Source organism: Lissotriton helveticus, chromosome 11, assembly GCF_964261635.1.
Source record: "Lissotriton helveticus chromosome 11, aLisHel1.1, whole genome shotgun sequence".
NCBI lineage: Eukaryota > Metazoa > Chordata > Amphibia > Caudata > Salamandridae > Lissotriton > Lissotriton helveticus.
This window is the reverse complement of record NC_136072.1, coordinates 1082591823-1082611153: the sequence shown is the minus strand read 5'-3', so window position 1 is coordinate 1082611153 and position 19331 is coordinate 1082591823. Positions and strand designations below refer to the sequence as shown.

The 19331-nt window shown below is 42.4% G+C and overlaps 8 non-coding genes and 2 pseudogenes across 8 annotated transcripts; all 10 read right to left on the bottom strand.

Moving 5' to 3' along the window:
* Nucleotides 1–407: 407 nt before the first annotated feature.
* Nucleotides 408–547, bottom strand: LOC144793010 (U4 spliceosomal RNA). Its single transcript, XR_013602684.1, has one exon. It is a non-coding gene; the product is annotated as a U4 spliceosomal RNA (small nuclear RNA).
* A 1929-nt stretch (nt 548–2476) lies between these two features.
* LOC144793115 (U4 spliceosomal RNA) lies at nt 2477–2615 on the bottom strand. Its single transcript, XR_013602777.1, has one exon. It is a non-coding gene; the product is annotated as a U4 spliceosomal RNA (small nuclear RNA).
* Nucleotides 2616–4544: 1929 nt separating this feature from the next.
* LOC144793176 (U4 spliceosomal RNA) lies at nt 4545–4662 on the bottom strand (annotated as a pseudogene).
* Nucleotides 4663–6591: 1929 nt separating this feature from the next.
* On the bottom strand, nt 6592–6731 carry LOC144793091 (U4 spliceosomal RNA). Its single transcript, XR_013602756.1, has one exon. It is a non-coding gene; the product is annotated as a U4 spliceosomal RNA (small nuclear RNA).
* A 1928-nt stretch (nt 6732–8659) lies between these two features.
* Nucleotides 8660–8799, bottom strand: LOC144793814 (U4 spliceosomal RNA). The gene has a single exon (XR_013603277.1). It is a non-coding gene; the product is annotated as a U4 spliceosomal RNA (small nuclear RNA).
* Nucleotides 8800–10728: 1929 nt separating this feature from the next.
* On the bottom strand, nt 10729–10846 carry LOC144793173 (U4 spliceosomal RNA; annotated as a pseudogene).
* Nucleotides 10847–12775: 1929 nt separating this feature from the next.
* On the bottom strand, nt 12776–12915 carry LOC144793090 (U4 spliceosomal RNA). The gene has a single exon (XR_013602755.1). It is a non-coding gene; the product is annotated as a U4 spliceosomal RNA (small nuclear RNA).
* Nucleotides 12916–14844: 1929 nt separating this feature from the next.
* LOC144793812 (U4 spliceosomal RNA) lies at nt 14845–14984 on the bottom strand. The gene has a single exon (XR_013603275.1). It is a non-coding gene; the product is annotated as a U4 spliceosomal RNA (small nuclear RNA).
* A 1929-nt stretch (nt 14985–16913) lies between these two features.
* LOC144793147 (U4 spliceosomal RNA) lies at nt 16914–17052 on the bottom strand. The gene has a single exon (XR_013602804.1). It is a non-coding gene; the product is annotated as a U4 spliceosomal RNA (small nuclear RNA).
* Nucleotides 17053–18981: 1929 nt separating this feature from the next.
* On the bottom strand, nt 18982–19121 carry LOC144793730 (U4 spliceosomal RNA). Its single transcript, XR_013603202.1, has one exon. It is a non-coding gene; the product is annotated as a U4 spliceosomal RNA (small nuclear RNA).
* Nucleotides 19122–19331: the final 210 nt, after the last annotated feature.

Below are 19331 nucleotides of genomic sequence, written 5' to 3'. Positions count from 1 at the left end.
TTCCTACTGATAACAAATGCCTTCGCTCCCAGAAAAAAACTTTCTGGGCGGTTAGTGCACATTTGAATGGGAGATGAGACCTCGGAAGAGCCCAGCCCTGCGCCGGACTGCGAGTCACCTCAGAGAGCAGAAACAAAGCCCGTCCTCTGCCCATCACTGACCCAAGCGCATCCGTGGAGCAAAGATGAGAACAAAGGGGAAGAAATAAAAGAATAACGAAAACTCATCAAGGAAAATAAATCCCTAAATTACTGCTGTATTTAAAAAGCTGAGAAAACAAAAGAGAACGTAAAGAGTAAACTGAAACCAAATAGAGTCACCGTTTTGTCCTTGTCACAGATCACAAACCTGCAAGTAAATTGCATTGCAAAAAAAACTATCTTATTTTTTAATTATATATTCTCCAGTCTCCGAAGAGACTGTCAAAAATTGCAATTTCGACTATATTTCAAGTCTCCATGACGGGGTATTGGGTAAAATTTTCAATAAGCAATAATCGCACCTCGGTTAAACCTCATTGGCTACGATACTGCCACTGCGCAAAACTAAACAATTTAGTGTGAATTTCATGCACACTTGCCCGAGTACCTCATGTTACAAAGGACATGATTCCTTTTCAAAAGATGTTATCTGTTTATGCATAACTACTCCTCCACTGCTTCTGATAGGCAATGTAAGACATATAATGGTGTTGTTTTACTAATTTCTATCAGCTCTCTGCCCCAAACCGTCGATAGCCACACGCAGAGAATTATGGGAAATTGTATGCTAAATAGCTGTACAGGTAAGCAGCACCCTCCCAAGTTATGGATTTGATGCTCAGGCAGATATACCTTCACACAAAGATGAGATCTAGGCTGCTAACCATGGGTTGTGGAAAATATAAGAAGCACAAATTCATAATAGCATCCTCATATGTCCCACTGTCTTCAAATGTTTACTAGAGAAGGAACGGCAATCAATTTAAAGGAAAATAAATTATAGATACATTTTTCCATATTCCATAATGCACGTCTGCCATTTCATGGCACTACATAGTTGCATTTGCTGAATTTCATTTTTAGCTTTGGGAGGTACAATATACTGGTTTCCTGGTTTTCAAAACATTTTAGGGGAAGATTCACAAGGACCTGACGCAACTGCATGGATGCATCAGTTTCCTTGAGTCAGTGCTGAATGTCCTTGTGTCACGATGAATGTGCTGTATTTACAATACAGCGCTCCATGGCGCAAGGATTAACAGATGCGTCAGAAATTCTGACGCATCTGTTGGCACAATAGTGACGCATTGCTGGAAATGCTCATGAAAGTGACGCAAAAAGCCCTGAGTCATAACTTATGCCTGGTCTGTGCAGGCGTAGGGATTTTGACACAGTGAAGGCGTAGAGTGATGTAGTGAAATCTTGTAGATTTCAGTGCGTCAGTTCTAGAAGGCTTTTAGCGTGGGAACGCCCACCCTGCATACATTATACCTGACGCAGGTATAATGTGATGCGGGACTTTACAATGTGACACATCTCCCTAGATGCGTCACATTGTAAATGGGCCGCAACATTTACGCCGCAGCTGCGTCACAATACAGATTTTTATACTTGCCCTATATAAGGCTGTGTGTACGTTGTGTGTCTCCGTCTGCATGCAGCATACAAATGTGCCAGATCTGGTAGCCCAGTTGGGCTGATGCAGCCACGCAAGAGCTCTTTGCCTGACCTCATTGTCACCGATTCAAATCAGGGAGGATCCATGCAGTCTTTCAAGGCTCTCAGGTGAAAAAATGGGCCCTAGAGCAAGGAAGTAAATAGGCCCCCTTGTTGAAGTTTGGAATATAAAATACCACAATAATCAGCGTTCAGTGGGTCCCGCAGGTCTGTGGGCGCCAGTGCAACTGCACCTGCTGCACCAACAGAAGCTACGCCCCAGTCATAAAGCTGGGTAACATCAATTACTCAGTGCCACAAAGAGCATTAGAAATAAACTTTACATAATGTCAAACGGCAAAAACAAGAGCTTTGTCAGTTCTTGTTCTGTTTCAAACACTCCATACAATCTGTATGAACCCTCTCCAAATTTTTCTACTGATAACAAACGCCTTCGCTCCCAGAAAAAAACTTTCTGGGCGGTTAGTGCACATTTGAATGGTAGATGAGACCTCGGAAGAGCCCAGCCCTGCGCCGTACTGCGAGTCACCTCAGAGAGCAGAAACAAAGCCCGTCCTCTGCCCATCACTGACCCAAGCGAATCAGTGGAGCAAAGATGAGAACAAAGATGAAGAAATAAAAGAATTACGAAAACTCATCAAGGAAAATAAATCCCTATATTACTGCTGTATTTAAAAAGCTGAGAAAACAAAAGAGAACGTAAAGAGTAAACTGAAGCCAAATATGGTCACCGTTTTGTCCTTGTCACAGATCACAAATCTGCAAGAAATTTGCATTGCAAAATGAACTATCTTATTTTTTAATAACATATTCTCCAGTCTCCGAAGAGACTGTCAAAAATTGCCATTTCGACTATATTTCAAGTCTACATGACGGGGTATTGGGTAAAGTTTTAATAAGCAATAATCACGCCTCGTTTAAACCTCATTGGCAACGATACTACCACTGCGCAAAGCTAAACAATTTAGTGTGAATTTCATGCACACTTGCCCTAGTACCTCATGTTACAAAGAACATGATTCCTTTTCAAAAGATGTTATCTGTTTATGCATAACTACTCCTCCACTGCTTCTGATAGGCAATGTAAGACATATAATGGTCTTGTTTTACTAATTTCTATCAGCTCTCTGCCCCAAACCGTCGATAGCCACACGCAGAGAATTATGGGAAATTGTATGCTAAATAGCTGTACAGGTAAGCAGCACCCTCCCAAGTTATGGATTTGATGCTCAGGCAGATATACCTTCACACAAAGATGAGATCTAGGCTGCTAACCATGGGTTGTGGAAAATATAAGAAGCACACATTCATAATAGCATTCTCATATGTCCCACTGTCTTCAAATGTTTACTAGAGAAGGAACGGCAATCAATTTAAAGGAAAATAAATTATAGATAAATTTTTCCATATTCCATAATGCACGTCTGCCATTTCATGGCACTACATAGTTGCATTTGCTGCATTTCATTTTTAGCTTTAGGAGGTACAATATACTGGTTTCCTGGTTTTCAAAACATTTTAGGGAAAGATTCACAAGGACCTGACGCAACTGCATGGATGCATAAGTTTCCTTGAGTCAGTGCTGAATGTCCTTGTGCCACGATGAATGTGCTGTATTTACAATACAGCGCTCCATGGCGCAAGAATTAACAGATGCGTCAGAAATTCTGACGCATCTGTTGGCACAAAGGTGACGCATTGCTCGAAATGCTCATGAAAGTGACGCAAAAAGCCCTGAGTCATAACTTATGCCTGGTCTGTGCAGGCGTAGGGATTTTGACACAGTGAAGGCGTAGAGTGATGTAGTGAAATCTTGTAGATTTCAGTGCGTCAGTTCTAGAAGGCTTTTAGCGTGGGAACGCCCACCCTGCATACATTATACCTGACGCAGGTATAATATGATGCGGGACTTTACAATGTGACACATCTCCCTAGATGCTTCACATTGTAAATGGGCCGCAACATTTACGCCGCAGCTGCGTCACAATACAGATTTTTATACTTGCCCTATATATGGCTGTGTGTACGTTGTGTGTCTCCGTCTGCATGCAGCATACAAATGTGCCAGATCTGGTAGCCCAGTTGGGCTGATGCAGCCACACAAGAGCTCTTTGCCTGACCTCATTGTCACCAATTCAAATCAGAGAGGATCCATGCAGTCTTTCAAGGCTCTCAGGTGAAAAAATGGGCCCTAGAGCAAGGAAGAAAATAGGCCCCCTTGTTGAAGTTTGGAATATAAAATACCGCAATAATCAGGGTTCAGTGGGTCCCGCAGGTCTGTGGGCGCCAGTGCAACTGCACCTGCTGCACCAACAGAAGCTACGCCCCTGTCATAGAGCTGGGTAACATCAATTACTCAGTGCCACAAAGAGCATTAGAAATAAACTTTACATAATGTCAAACGGCAAAAACAAGAGCTTTGTCAGTTCTTGTTCTGTTTCAAACACTCCATACAATCTGTATGAACCCTCTCCACATTTTCCTACTGATAACAAATGCCTTCGCTCCCAGAAAAAAACTTTCTGGGCGGTTAGTGCACATTTGAATGGGAGATGAGACCTCGGAAGAGCCCAGCCCTGCGCCGGACTGCGAGTCACCTCAGAGAGCAGAAACAAAGCCCGTCCTCTGCCCATCACTGACCCAAGCGAATCCGTGGAGCAAAGATGAGAACAAAGGGGAAGAAATAAAAGAATAACGAAAACTCATCAAGGAAAATAAATCCCTATATTACTGCTGTATTTAAAAAGCTGAGAAAACAAAAGAGAACGTAAAGAGTAAACTGAAGCCAAATAGAGTCACCGTTTTGTCCTTGTCACAGATCACAAACCTGCAAGTAAATTGCATTGCAAAGTAAACTATTTTATTTTTTAATTACATATTCTGCAGTCTCCGAAGAGACTATATTTCAAGTCTCCATGACGGGGTATTGGGTACAGTTTTCAATAAGCAATTATCATGCCTCGGTTAAACCTCATTGGCTACGATACTGCCACTGCACAAAGCTAAACAATTTAGTGGGAATTTCATGCACACTTGCCCTAGTACCTCATGTTACAAAGAACATGATTCCTTTTCAAAAGATGTTATCTGTTTATGCATAACTACTCCTCCACTGCTTCTGATAGGCAATGTAAGACATATAATGGTGTTGTTTTACTAATTTCTATCAGCTCTCTGCCCCAAACCGTCGATAGCCACACGCAGAGAATTATGGGAAATTGTATGCTAAATAGCTGTACAGGTAAGCAGCACCCTCCCAAGTTATGGATTTGATGCTCAGGCAGATATACCTTCACACAAAGATGAGATCTAGGCTGCTAACCATGGGTTGTGGAAAATATAAGAAGCACAAATTCATAATAGCATCCTCATATGTCCCACTGTCTTCAAATGTTTACTAGAGAAGGAACGGCAATCAATTTAAAGGAAAATAAATTATAGATACATTTTTCCATATTCCATAATGCACGTCTGCCATTTCATGGCACTACATAGTTGCATTTGCTGAATTTCATTTTTAGCTTTAGGAGGTACAATATACTGGTTTCCTGGTTTTCAAAACTCTTTAGGGGAAGATTCACAAGGACCTGACGCAACTGCATGGATGCATCAGTTTCCTTGAGTCAGTGCTGAATGTCCTTGTATCACGATGAATGTGCTGTATTTACAATACAGCGCTCCATGGCGCAAGGATTAACAGATGCGTCAGAAATTCTGACGCATCTGTTGGCACAAAAGTGACGCATTGCTGGAAATGCTCATGAAAGTGACGCAAAAAGCCCTGAGTCATAACTTATGCCTGGTCTTTGCAGGCGTAGGGATTTTGACACAGTGAAGGCGTAGAGTGATGTAGTGAAATCTTGTAGATTTCAGTGCGTCAGTTCTAGAAGGCTTTTAGCGTGGGAACGCCCACCCTGCATACATTATACCTGACGCAGGTATAATGTGATGCGGGACTTTACAATGTGACACATCTCCCTAGATGCGTCACATTGTAAATGGGCCGCAACATTTACGCCGCAGCTGCGTCACAATACAGATTTTTATACTTGCCCTATATAAGGCTGTGTGTACGTTGTGTGTCTCCGTCTGCATGCAGCATACAAATGTGCCAGATCTGGTAGCCCAGTTGGGCTGATGCAGCCATGCAAGAGCTCTTTGCCTGACCTCATTGTCACCGATTCAAATCAGGGAGGATCCATGCAGTCTTTCAAGGCTCTCAGGTGAAAAAATGGGCCCTAGAGCAAGGAAGTAAATAGGCCCCCTTGTTGAAGTTTGGAATATAAAATACCACAATAATCAGCGTTCAGTGGGTCCCGCAGGTCTGTGGGCGCCAGTGCAACTGCACCTGCTGCACCAACAGAAGCTACGCCCCAGTCATAGAGCTGGGTAACATCAATTACTCAGTGCCACAAAGAGCATTAGAAATAAACTTTACATAATGTCAAACGGCAAAAACAAGAGCTTTGTCAGTTCTTGTTCTGTTTCAAACACTCCATACAATCTGTATGAACCCTCTCCACATTTTTCTACTGATAACAAACGCCTTCGCTCCCAGAAAAAAACTTTCTGGGCGGTTAGTGCACATTTGAATGGTAGATGAGACCTCGGAAGAGCCCAGCCCTGCGCCGGACTGCGAGTCACCTCAGAGAGCAGAAACAAAGCCCGTCCTCTGCCCATCACTGACCCAAGCGAATCAGTGGAGCAAAGATGAGAACAAAGATGAAGAAATAAAAGAATAACGAAAACTCATCAAGGAAAATAAATCCCTATATTACTGCTGTATTTAAAAAGCTGAGAAAACAAAAGAGAACGTAAAGAGTAAACTGAAGCCAAATATGGTCACCGTTTTGTCCTTGTCACAGATCACAAATCTGCAAGAAATTTGCATTGCAAAATGAACTATCTTATTTTTTAATAACATATTCTCCAGTCTCCGAAGAGACTGTCAAAAATTGCCATTTCGACTATATTTCAAGTCTCCATGACGGGGTATTGGGTAAAGTTTTTAATAAGCAATAATCACGCCTCGTTTAAACCTCATTGGCAACGATACTACCACTGCGCAAAGCTAATCAATTTAGTGTGAATTTCATGCACACTTGCCCTAGTACCTCATGTTACAAAGAACATGATTCCTTTTCAAAAGATGTTATCTGTTTATGCATAACTACGCCTCCACTGCTTCTGATAGGCAATGTAAGACATATAATGGTCTTGTTTTACTAATTTCTATCAGCTCTCTGCCCCAAACCGTCGATAGCCACACGCAGAGAATTATGGGAAATTGTATGCTAAATAGCTGTCCAGGTAAGCAGCACCCTCCCAAGTTATGGATTTGATGCTCAGGCAGATATACCTTCACACAAAGATGAGATCTAGGCTGCTAACCATGGGTTGTGGAAAATATAAGAAGCACAAATTCATAATAGCATCCTCATAGGTCCCACTGTCGTCAAATGTTTACTAGAGAAGGAACGGCAATCAATTTAAAGGAAAATAAATTATAGATACATTTTTCCATATTCCATAATGCACGTCTGCCATTTCATGGCACTACATAGTTGCATTTGCTGCTTTCATTTTTAGCTTTAGGAGGTACAATATACTGGTTTCCTGGTTTTCAAAACATTTTAGGGGAAGATTCACAAGGACCTGACGCAACTGCATGGATGCATAAGTTTCCTTGAGTCAGTGCTGAATGTCCTTGTGCCACGATGAATGTGCTGTATTTACAATACAGCGCTCCATGGCGCAAGGATTAACAGATGCGTCAGAAATTCTGACGCATCTTTTGGCACAAAAGTGATGCATTGCTGGAAATGCTCATGAAAGTGACACAAAAAGGCCTGAGTCATAACTTATGCCTGGTCTGTGCAGGCGTACGGATTTTGACACAGTGAAGGCGTAGAGTGATGTAGTGAAATCTTGTAGATTTCAGTGCATCAGTTCTAGAAGGCTTTTAGCGTGGGAACGCCCACCCTGCATACAGTATACCTGACGCAGGTATAATGTGATGCGGGACTTCACAATGTGACACATCTCCCTAGATGCGTCACATTGTAAATGGGCCGCAACATTTATGCCGCAGCTGCGTCACAATACAGATTTTTATACTTGCCCTATATATGGCTGTGTGTACGTTGTGTGTCTCCGTCTGCATGCAGCATACAAATGTGCCAGATCTGGTAGCCCAGTTGGGCTGATGCAGCCACACAAGAGCTCTTTGCCTGACCTCATTGTCACCAATTCAAATCAGAGAGGATCCATGCAGTCTTTCAAGGCTCTCAGGTGAAAAAATGGGCCCTAGAGCAAGGAAGAAAATAGGCCCCCTTGTTGAAGTTTGGAATATAAAATACCGCAATAATCAGGGTTCAGTGGGTCCCGCAGGTCTGTGGGCGCCAGTGCAACTGCACCTGCTGCACCAACAGAAGCTACGCCCCTGTCATAGAGCTGGGTAACATCAATTACTCAGTGCCACAAAGAGCATTAGAAATAAACTTTACATAATGTCAAACGGCAAAAACAAGAGCTTTGTCAGTTCTTGTTCTGTTTCAAACACTCCATACAATCTGTATGAACCCTCTCCACATTTTCCTACTGATAACAAATGCCTTCGCTCCCAGAAAAAAACTTTCTGGGCGGTTAGTGCACATTTGAATGGGAGATGACACCTCGGAAGAGCCCAGCCCTGCGCCGGACTGCGAGTCACCTCAGAGAGCAGAAACAAAGCCCGTCCTCTGCCCATCACTGACCCAAGCGAATCCGTGGAGCAAAGATGAGAACAAAGGGTAAGAAATAAAAGAATAACGAAAACTCATCAAGGAAAATAAATCCCTAAATTACTGCTGTATTTAAAAAGCTGAGAAAACAAAAGAGAACGTAAAGAGTAAACTGAAGCCAAATAGAGTCACCGTTTTGTCCTTGTCACAGATCACAAACCTGCAAGTAAATGGCATTGCAAAAATACCTATCTTATTTTTTAATTATATATTCTCCAGTCTCCGAAGAGACTGTCAAAAATTGCCATTTCGACTATATTTCAAGTCTCCATGACGGGGTATTGGGTAAAATTTTCAATAAGCAATAATCGCACCTCGGTTAAACCTCATTGGCTACGATACTGCCACTGCGCAAAGCTAAACAATTTAGTGTGAATTTCATGCACACTTGCCCGAGTACCTCATGTTACAAAGGACATGATTCCTTTTCAAAAGATGTTATCTGTTTATGCATAACTACTCCTCCACTGCTTCTGATAGGCAATGTAAGACATATAATGGTGTTGTTTTACTAATTTCTATCAGCTCTCTGCCCCAAACCGTCGATAGCCACACGCAGAGAATTATGGGAAATTGTATGCTAAATAGCTGTACAGGTAAGCAGCACCCTCCCAAGTTATGGATTTGATGCTCAGGCAGATATACCTTCACACAAAGATGAGATCTAGGCTGCTAACCATGGGTTGTGGAAAATATAAGAAGCACAAATTCATAATAGCATCCTCATATGTCCCACTGTCTTCAAATGTTTACTAGAGAAGGAACGGCAATCAATTTAAAGGAAAATAAATTATAGATACATTTTTCCATATTCCATAATGCACGTCTGCCATTTCATGGCACTACATAGTTGCATTTGCTGCATTTCATTTTTAGCTTTAGGAGGTACAATATACTGGTTTCCTGGTTTTCAAAACATTTTAGGGAAAGATTCACAAGGACCTGACGCAACTGCATGGATGCATAAGTTTCCTTGAGTCAGTGCTGAATGTCCTTGTGCCACGATGAATGTGCTGTATTTACAATACAGCGCTCCATGGCGCAAGAATTAACAGATGCGTCAGAAATTCTGACGCATCTGTTGGCACAAAGGTGACGCATTGCTCGAAATGCTCATGAAAGTGACGCAAAAAGCCCTGAGTCATAACTTATGCCTGGTCTGTGCAGGCGTAGGGATTTTGACACAGTGAAGGCGTAGAGTGATGTAGTGAAATCTTGTAGATTTCAGTGCGTCAGTTCTAGAAGGCTTTTAGCGTGGGAACGCCCACCCTGCATACATTATACCTGACGCAGGTATAATATGATGCGGGACTTTACAATGTGACACATCTCCCTAGATGCTTCACATTGTAAATGGGCCGCAACATTTACGCCGCAGCTGCGTCACAATACAGATTTTTATACTTGCCCTATATATGGCTGTGTGTACGTTGTGTGTCTCCGTCTGCATGCAGCATACAAATGTGCCAGATCTGGTAGCCCAGTTGGGCTGATGCAGCCACACAAGAGCTCTTTGCCTGACCTCATTGTCACCAATTCAAATCAGAGAGGATCCATGCAGTCTTTCAAGGCTCTCAGGTGAAAAAATGGGCCCTAGAGCAAGGAAGAAAATAGGCCCCCTTGTTGAAGTTTGGAATATAAAATACCGCAATAATCAGGGTTCAGTGGGTCCCGCAGGTCTGTGGGCGCCAGTGCAACTGCACCTGCTGCACCAACAGAAGCTACGCCCCTGTCATAGAGCTGGGTAACATCAATTACTCAGTGCCACAAAGAGCATTAGAAATAAACTTTACATAATGTCAAACGGCAAAAACAAGAGCTTTGTCAGTTCTTGTTCTGTTTCAAACACTCCATACAATCTGTATGAACCCTCTCCACATTTTCCTACTGATAACAAATGCCTTCGCTCCCAGAAAAAAACTTTCTGGGCGGTTAGTGCACATTTGAATGGGAGATGAGACCTCGGAAGAGCCCAGCCCTGCGCCGGACTGCGAGTCACCTCAGAGAGCAGAAACAAAGCCCGTCCTCTGCCCATCACTGACCCAAGCGAATCCGTGGAGCAAAGATGAGAACAAAGGGGAAGAAATAAAAGAATAACGAAAACTCATTAAGGAAAATAAATCCCTATATTACTGCTGTATTTAAAAAGCTGAGAAAACAAAAGAGAACGTAAAGAGTAAACTGAAGCCAAATAGAGTCACCGTTTTGTCCTTGTCACAGATCACAAACCTGCAAGTAAATTGCATTGCAAAGTAAACTATTTTATTTTTTAATTACATATTCTGCAGTCTCCGAAGAGACTATATTTCAAGTCTCCATGACGGGGTATTGGGTAAAGTTTTCAATAAGCAATTATCATGCCTCGGTTAAACCTCATTGGCTACGATACTGCCACTGCGCAAAGCTAAACAATTTAGTGGGAATTTCATGCACACTTGCCCTAGTACCTCATGTTACAAAGAACATGATTCCTTTTCAAAAGATGTTATCTGTTTATGCATAACTACTCCTCCACTGCTTCTGATAGGCAATGTAAGACATATAATGGTGTTGTTTTACTAATTTCTATCAGCTCTCTGCCCCAAACCGTCGATAGCCACACGCAGAGAATTATGGGAAATTGTATGCTAAATAGCTGTACAGGTAAGCAGCACCCTCCCAAGTTATGGATTTGATGCTCAGGCAGATATACCTTCACACAAAGATGAGATCTAGGCTGCTAACCATGGGTTGTGGAAAATATAAGAAGCACAAATTCATAATAGCATCCTCATATGTCCCACTGTCTTCAAATGTTTACTAGAGAAGGAACGGCAATCAATTTAAAGGAAAATAAATTATAGATACATTTTTCCATATTCCATAATGCACGTCTGCCATTTCATGGCACTACATAGTTGCATTTGCTGAATTTCATTTTTAGCTTTAGGAGGTACAATATACTGGTTTCCTGGTTTTCAAAACATTTTAGGGGAAGATTCACAAGGACCTGACGCAACTGCATGGATGCATCAGTTTCCTTGAGTCAGTGCTGAATGTCCTTGTGTCACGATGAATGTGCTGTATTTACAATACAGCGCTCCATGGCGCAAGGATTAACAGATGCGTCAGAAATTCTGACGCATCTGTTGGCACAAAAGTGACGCATTGCTGGAAATGCTCATGAAAGTGACGCAAAAAGCCCTGAGTCATAACTTATGCCTGGTCTTTGCAGGCGTAGGGATTTTGACACAGTGAAGGCGTAGAGTGATGTAGTGAAATCTTGTAGATTTCAGTGCGTCAGTTCTAGAAGGCTTTTAGCGTGGGAACGCCCACCCTGCATACATTATACCTGACGCAGGTATAATGTGATGCGGGACTTTACAATGTGACACATCTCCCTAGATGCGTCACATTGTAAATGGGCCGCAACATTTACGCCGCAGCTGCGTCACAATACAGATTTTTATACTTGCCCTATATAAGGCTGTGTGTACGTTGTGTGTCTCCGTCTGCATGCAGCATACAAATGTGCCAGATCTGGTAGCCCAGTTGGGCTGATGCAGCCATGCAAGAGCTCTTTGCCTGACCTCATTGTCACCGATTCAAATCAGGGAGGATCCATGCAGTCTTTCAAGGCTCTCAGGTGAAAAAATGGGCCCTAGAGCAAGGAAGTAAATAGGCCCCCTTGTTGAAGTTTGGAATATAAAATACCACAATAATCAGCGTTCAGTGGGTCCCGCAGGTCTGTGGGCGCCAGTGCAACTGCACCTGCTGCACCAACAGAAGCTACGCCCCAGTCATAGAGCTGGGTAACATCAATTACTCAGTGCCACAAAGAGCATTAGAAATAAACTTTACATAATGTCAAACGGCAAAAACAAGAGCTTTGTCAGTTCTTGTTCTGTTTCAAACACTCCATACAATCTGTATGAACCCTCTCCACATTTTTCTACTGATAACAAACGCCTTCGCTCCCAGAAAAAAACTTTCTGGGCGGTTAGTGCACATTTGAATGGTAGATGAGACCTCGGAAGAGCCCAGCCCTGCGCCGGACTGCGAGTCACCTCAGAGAGCAGAAACAAAGCCCGTCCTCTGCCCATCACTGACCCAAGCGAATCAGTGGAGCAAAGATGAGAACAAAGATGAAGAAATAAAAGAATAACGAAAACTCATCAAGGAAAATAAATCCCTATATTACTGCTGTATTTAAAAAGCTGAGAAAACAAAAGAGAACGTAAAGAGTAAACTGAAGCCAAATATGGTCACCGTTTTGTCCTTGTCACAGATCACAAATCTGCAAGAAATTTGCATTGCAAAATGAACTATCTTATTTTTTAATAACATATTCTCCAGTCTCCGAAGAGACTGTCAAAAATTGCCATTTCGACTATATTTCAAGTCTCCATGACGGGGTATTGGGTAAAGTTTTTAATAAGCAATAATCACGCCTCGTTTAAACCTCATTGGCAACGATACTACCACTGCGCAAAGCTAATCAATTTAGTGTGAATTTCATGCACACTTGCCCTAGTACCTCATGTTACAAAGAACATGATTCCTTTTCAAAAGATGTTATCTGTTTATGCATAACTACGCCTCCACTGCTTCTGATAGGCAATGTAAGACATATAATGGTCTTGTTTTACTAATTTCTATCAGCTCTCTGCCCCAAACCGTCGATAGCCACACGCAGAGAATTATGGGAAATTGTATGCTAAATAGCTGTCCAGGTAAGCAGCACCCTCCCAAGTTATGGATTTGATGCTCAGGCAGATATAACTTCACACAAAGATGAGATCTAGGCTGCTAACCATGGGTTGTGGAAAATATAAGAAGCACAAATTCATAATAGCATCCTCATAGGTCCCACTGTCGTCAAATGTTTACTAGAGAAGGAACGGCAATCAATTTAAAGGAAAATAAATTATAGATACATTTTTCCATATTCCATAATGCACGTCTGCCATTTCATGGCACTACATAGTTGCATTTGCTGCATTTCATTTTTAGCTTTAGGAGGTACAATATACTGGTTTCCTGGTTTTCAAAACATTTTAGGGGAAGATTCACAAGGACCTGACGCAACTGCATGGATGCATAAGTTTCCTTGAGTCAGTGCTGAATGTCCTTGTGCCACGATGAATGTGCTGTATTTACAATACAGCGCTCCATGGCGCAAGGATTAACAGATGCGTCAGAAATTCTGACGCATCTGTTGGCACAAAAGTGATGCATTGCTGGAAATGCTCATGAAAGTGACACAAAAAGGCCTGAGTCATAACTTATGCCTGGTCTGTGCAGGCGTACGGATTTTGACACAGTGAAGGCGTAGAGTGATGTAGTGAAATCTTGTAGATTTCAGTGCATCAGTTCTAGAAGGCTTTTAGCGTGGGAACGCCCACCCTGCATACAGTATACCTGACGCAGGTATAATGTGATGCGGGACTTCACAATGTGACACATCTCCCTAGATGCGTCACATTGTAAATGGGCCGCAACATTTATGCCGCAGCTGCGTCACAATACAGATTTTTATACTTGCCCTATATATGGCTGTGTGTACGTTGTGTGTCTCCGTCTGCATGCAGCATACAAATGTGCCAGATCTGGTAGCCCAGTTGGGCTGATGCAGCCACACAAGAGCTCTTTGCCTGACCTCATTGTCACCAATTCAAATCAGAGAGGATCCATGCAGTCTTTCAAGGCTCTCAGGTGAAAAAATGGGCCCTAGAGCAAGGAAGAAAATAGGCCCCCTTGTTGAAGTTTGGAATATAAAATACCGCAATAATCAGGGTTCAGTGGGTCCCGCAGGTCTGTGGGCGCCAGTGCAACTGCACCTGCTGCACCAACAGAAGCTACGCCCCTGTCATAGAGCTGGGTAACATCAATTACTCAGTGCCACAAAGAGCATTAGAAATAAACTTTACATAATGTCAAACGGCAAAAACAAGAGCTTTGTCAGTTCTTGTTCTGTTTCAAACACTCCATACAATCTGTATGAACCCTCTCCACATTTTCCTACTGATAACAAATGCCTTCGCTCCCAGAAAAAAACTTTCTGGGCGGTTAGTGCACATTTGAATGGGAGATGAGACCTCGGAAGAGCCCAGCCCTGCGCCGGACTGCGAGTCACCTCAGAGAGCAGAAACAAAGCCCGTCCTCTGCCCATCACTGACCCAAGCGAATCCGTGGAGCAAAGATGAGAACAAAGGGTAAGAAATAAAAGAATAACGAAAACTCATCAAGGAAAATAAATCCCTAAATTACTGCTGTATTTAAAAAGCTGAGAAAACAAAAGAGAACGTAAAGAGTAAACTGAAGCCAAATAGAGTCACCGTTTTGTCCTTGTCACAGATCACAAACCTGCAAGTAAATGGCATTGCAAAAATACCTATCTTATTTTTTAATTATATATTCTCCAGTCTCCGAAGAGACTGTCAAAAATTGCCATTTCGACTATATTTCAAGTCTCCATGACGGGGTATTGGGTAAAATTTTCAATAAGCAATAATCGCACCTCGGTTAAACCTCATTGGCTACGATACTGCCACTGCGCAAAGCTAAACAATTTAGTGTGAATTTCATGCACACTTGCCCGAGTACCTCATGTTACAAAGGACATGATTCCTTTTCAAAAGATGTTATCTGTTTATGCATAACTACTCCTCCACTGCTTCTGATAGGCAATGTAAGACATATAATGGTGTTGTTTTACTAATTTCTATCAGCTCTCTGCCCCAAACCGTCGATAGCCACACGCAGAGAATTATGGGAAATTGTATGCTAAATAGCTGTACAGGTAAGCAGCACCCTCCCAAGTTATGGATTTGATGCTCAGGCAGATATACCTTCACACAAAGATGAGATCTAGGCTGCTAACCATGGGTTGTGGAAAATATAAGAAGCACAAATTCATAATAGCATCCTCATATGTCCCACTGTCTTCAAATGTTTACTAGAGAAGGAACGGCAATCAATTTAAAGGAAAATAAATTATAGATACATTTTTCCATATTCCATAATGCACGTCTGCCATTTCATGGCACTACATAGTTGCATTTGCTGAATTTCATTTTTAGCTTTAGGAGGTACAATATACTGGTTTCCTGGTTTTCAAAACATTTTAGGGGAAGATTCACAAGGACCTGACGCAACTGCATGGATGCATCAGTTTCCTTGAGTCAGTGCTGAATGTCCTTGTGTCACGATGAATGTGCTGTATTTACAATACAGCGCTCCATGGCGCAAGGATTAACAGATGCGTCAGAAATTCTGACGCATCTGTTGGCACAATAGTGACGCATTGCTGGAAATGCTCATGAAAGTGACGCAAAAAGCCCTGAGTCATAACTTATGCCTGGTCTGTGCAGGCGTAGGGATTTTGACACAGTGAAGGCGTAGAGTGATGTAGTGAAATCTTGTAGATTTCAGTGCGTCAGTTCTAGAAGGCTTTTAGCGTGGGAACGCCCACCCTGCATACATTATACCTGACGCAGGTATAATGTGATGCGGGACTTTACAATGTGACACATCTCCCTAGATGCGTCACATTGTAAATGGGCCGCAACATTTACGCCGCAGCTGCGTCACAATACAGATTTTTATACTTGCCCTATATAAGGCTGTGTGTACGTTGTGTGTCTCCGTCTGCATGCAGCATACAAATGTGCCAGATCTGGTAGCCCAGTTGGGCTGATGCAGCCACGCAAGAGCTCTTTGCCTGACCTCATTGTCACCGATTCAAATCAGGGAGGATCCATGCAGTCTTTCAAGGCTCTCAGGTGAAAAAATGGGCCCTAGAGCAAGGAAGTAAATAGGCCCCCTTGTTGAAGTTTGGAATATAAAATACCACAATAATCAGCGTTCAGTGGGTCCCGCAGGTCTGTGGGCGCCAGTGCAACTGCACCTGCTGCACCAACAGAAGCTACGCCCCAGTCATAAAGCTGGGTAACATCAATTACTCAGTGCCACAAAGAGCATTAGAAATAAACTTTACATAATGTCAAACGGCAAAAACAAGAGCTTTGTCAGTTCTTGTTCTGTTTCAAACACTCCATACAATCTGTATGAACCCTCTCCAAATTTTTCTACTGATAACAAACGCCTTCGCTCCCAGAAAAAAACTTTCTGGGCGGTTAGTGCACATTTGAATGGTAGATGAGACCTCGGAAGAGCCCAGCCCTGCGCCGTACTGCGAGTCACCTCAGAGAGCAGAAACAAAGCCCGTCCTCTGCCCATCACTGACCCAAGCGAATCAGTGGAGCAAAGATGAGAACAAAGATGAAGAAATAAAAGAATTACGAAAACTCATCAAGGAAAATAAATCCCTATATTACTGCTGTATTTAAAAAGCTGAGAAAACAAAAGAGAACGTAAAGAGTAAACTGAAGCCAAATATGGTCACCGTTTTGTCCTTGTCACAGATCACAAATCTGCAAGAAATTTGCATTGCAAAATGAACTATCTTATTTTTTAATAACATATTCTCCAGTCTCCGAAGAGACTGTCAAAAATTGCCATTTCGACTATATTTCAAGTCTCCATGACGGGGTATTGGGTAAAGTTTTAATAAGCAATAATCACGCCTCATTTAAACCTCATTGGCAACGATACTACCACTGCGCAAAGCTAAACAATTTAGTGTGAATTTCATGCACACTTGCCCTAGTACCTCATGTTACAAAGAACATGATTCCTTTTCAAAAGATGTTATCTGTTTATGCATAACTACTCCTCCACTGCTTCTGATAGGCAATGTAAGACATATAATGGTCTTGTTTTACTAATTTCTATCAGCTCTCTGCCCCAAACCGTCAATAGCCACACGCAGAGAATTATGGGAAATTGTATGCTAAATAGCTGTCCAGGTAAGCAGCACCCTCCCAAGTTATGGATTTGATGCTCAGGCAGATATACCTTCACACAAAGATGAGATCTAGGCTGCTAACCATGGGTTGTGGAAAATATAAGAAGCACAAATTCATAATAGCATCCTCATAGGTCCCACTGTCTTCAAATGTTTACTAGAGAAGGAACGGCAATCAATTTAAAGGAAAATAAATTATAGATACATTTTTCCATATTCCATAATGCACGTCTGCCATTTCATGGCACTACATAGTTGCATTTGCTGCATTTCATTTTTAGCTTTAGGAGGTACAATATACTGGTTTCCTGGTTTTCAAAACATTTTAGGGAAAGATTCACAAGGACCTGACGCAACTGCATGGATGCATAAGTTTCCTTGAGTCAGTGCTGAATGTCCTTGTGCCACGATGAATGTGCTGTATTTACAATACAGCGCTCCATGGCGCAAGAATTAACAGATGCGTCAGAAATTCTGACGCATCTGTTGGCACAAAGGTGACGCATTGCTGGAAATGCTCATGAAAGTGACGCAAAAAGCCCTGAGTCATAACTTATGCCTGGTCTGTGCAGGCGTAGGGATTTTGACACAGTGAAGGCGTAGAGTGATGTAGTGAAATCTTGTAGATTTCAGTGCGTCAGTTCTAGAAGGCTTTTAGCGTGGGAACGCCCACCCTGCATACATTATACCTGACGCAGGTATAATATGATGCGGGACTTTACAATGTGACACATCTCCCTAGATGCGTCACATTGTAAATGGGCCGCAACATTTATGCCGCAGCTGCGTCACAATACAGATTTTTATACTTGCCCTATATATGGCTGTGTGTACGTTGTGTGTCTCCGTCTGCATGCAGCATACAAATGTGCCAGATCTGGTAGCCCAGTTGGGCTGATGCAGCCACACAAGAGCTCTTTGCCTGACCTCATTGTCACCAATTAAAATCAGAGAGGATCCATGCAGTCTTTCAAGGCTCTCAGGTGAAAAAATGGGCCCTAGAGCAAGGAAGAAAATAGGCCCCCTTGTTGAAGTTTGGAATATAAAATACCGCAATAATCAGGGTTCAGTGGGTCCCGCAGGTCTGTGGGCGCCAGTGCAACTGCACCTGCTGCACCAACAGAAGCTACGCCCCTGTCATAGAGCTGGGTAACATCAATTACTCAGTGCCACAAAGAGCATTAGAAATAAACTTTACATAATGTCAAACGGCAAAAACAAGAGCTTTGTCAGTTCTTGTTCTGTTTCAAACACTCCATACAATCTGTATGAACCCTCTCCACATTTTCCTACTGATAACAAATGCCTTCGCTCCCAGAAAAAAACTTTCTGGGCGGTTAGTGCACATTTGAATGGGAGATGAGACCTCGGAAGAGCCCAGCCCTGCGCCGGACTGCGAGTCACCTCAGAGAGCAGAAACAAAGCCCGTCCTCTGCCCATCACTGACCCAAGCGAATCCGTGGAGCAAAGATGAGAACAAAGGGTAAGAAATAAAAGAATAACGAAAACTCATCAAGGAAAATAAATCCCTAAATTACTGCTGTATTTAAAAAGCTGAGAAAACAAAAGAGAACGTAAAGAGTAAACTGAAGCCAAATAGAGTCACCGTTTTGTCCTTGTCACAGATCACAAACCTGCAAGTAAATGGCATTGCAAAAAAACCTATCTTATTTTTTAATTATATATTCTCCAGTCTCCGAAGAGACTGTCAAAAATTGCCATTTCGACTATATTTCAAGTCTCCATGACGGGGTATTGGGTAAAGTTTTCAATAAGCAATAATCGCACCTCGGTTAAACCTCATTGGCTACGATACTGCCACTGCGCAAAGCTAAACAATTTAGTGTGAATTTCATGCACACTTGCCCGAGTACCTCATGTTACAAAGAACATGATTCCTTTTCAAAAGATGTTATCTGTTTATGCATAACTACTCCTCCACTGCTTCTGATAGGCAATGTAAGACATATAATGGTGTTGTTTTACTAATTTCTATCAGCTCTCTGCCCCAAACCGTCGATAGCCACACGCAGAGAATTATGG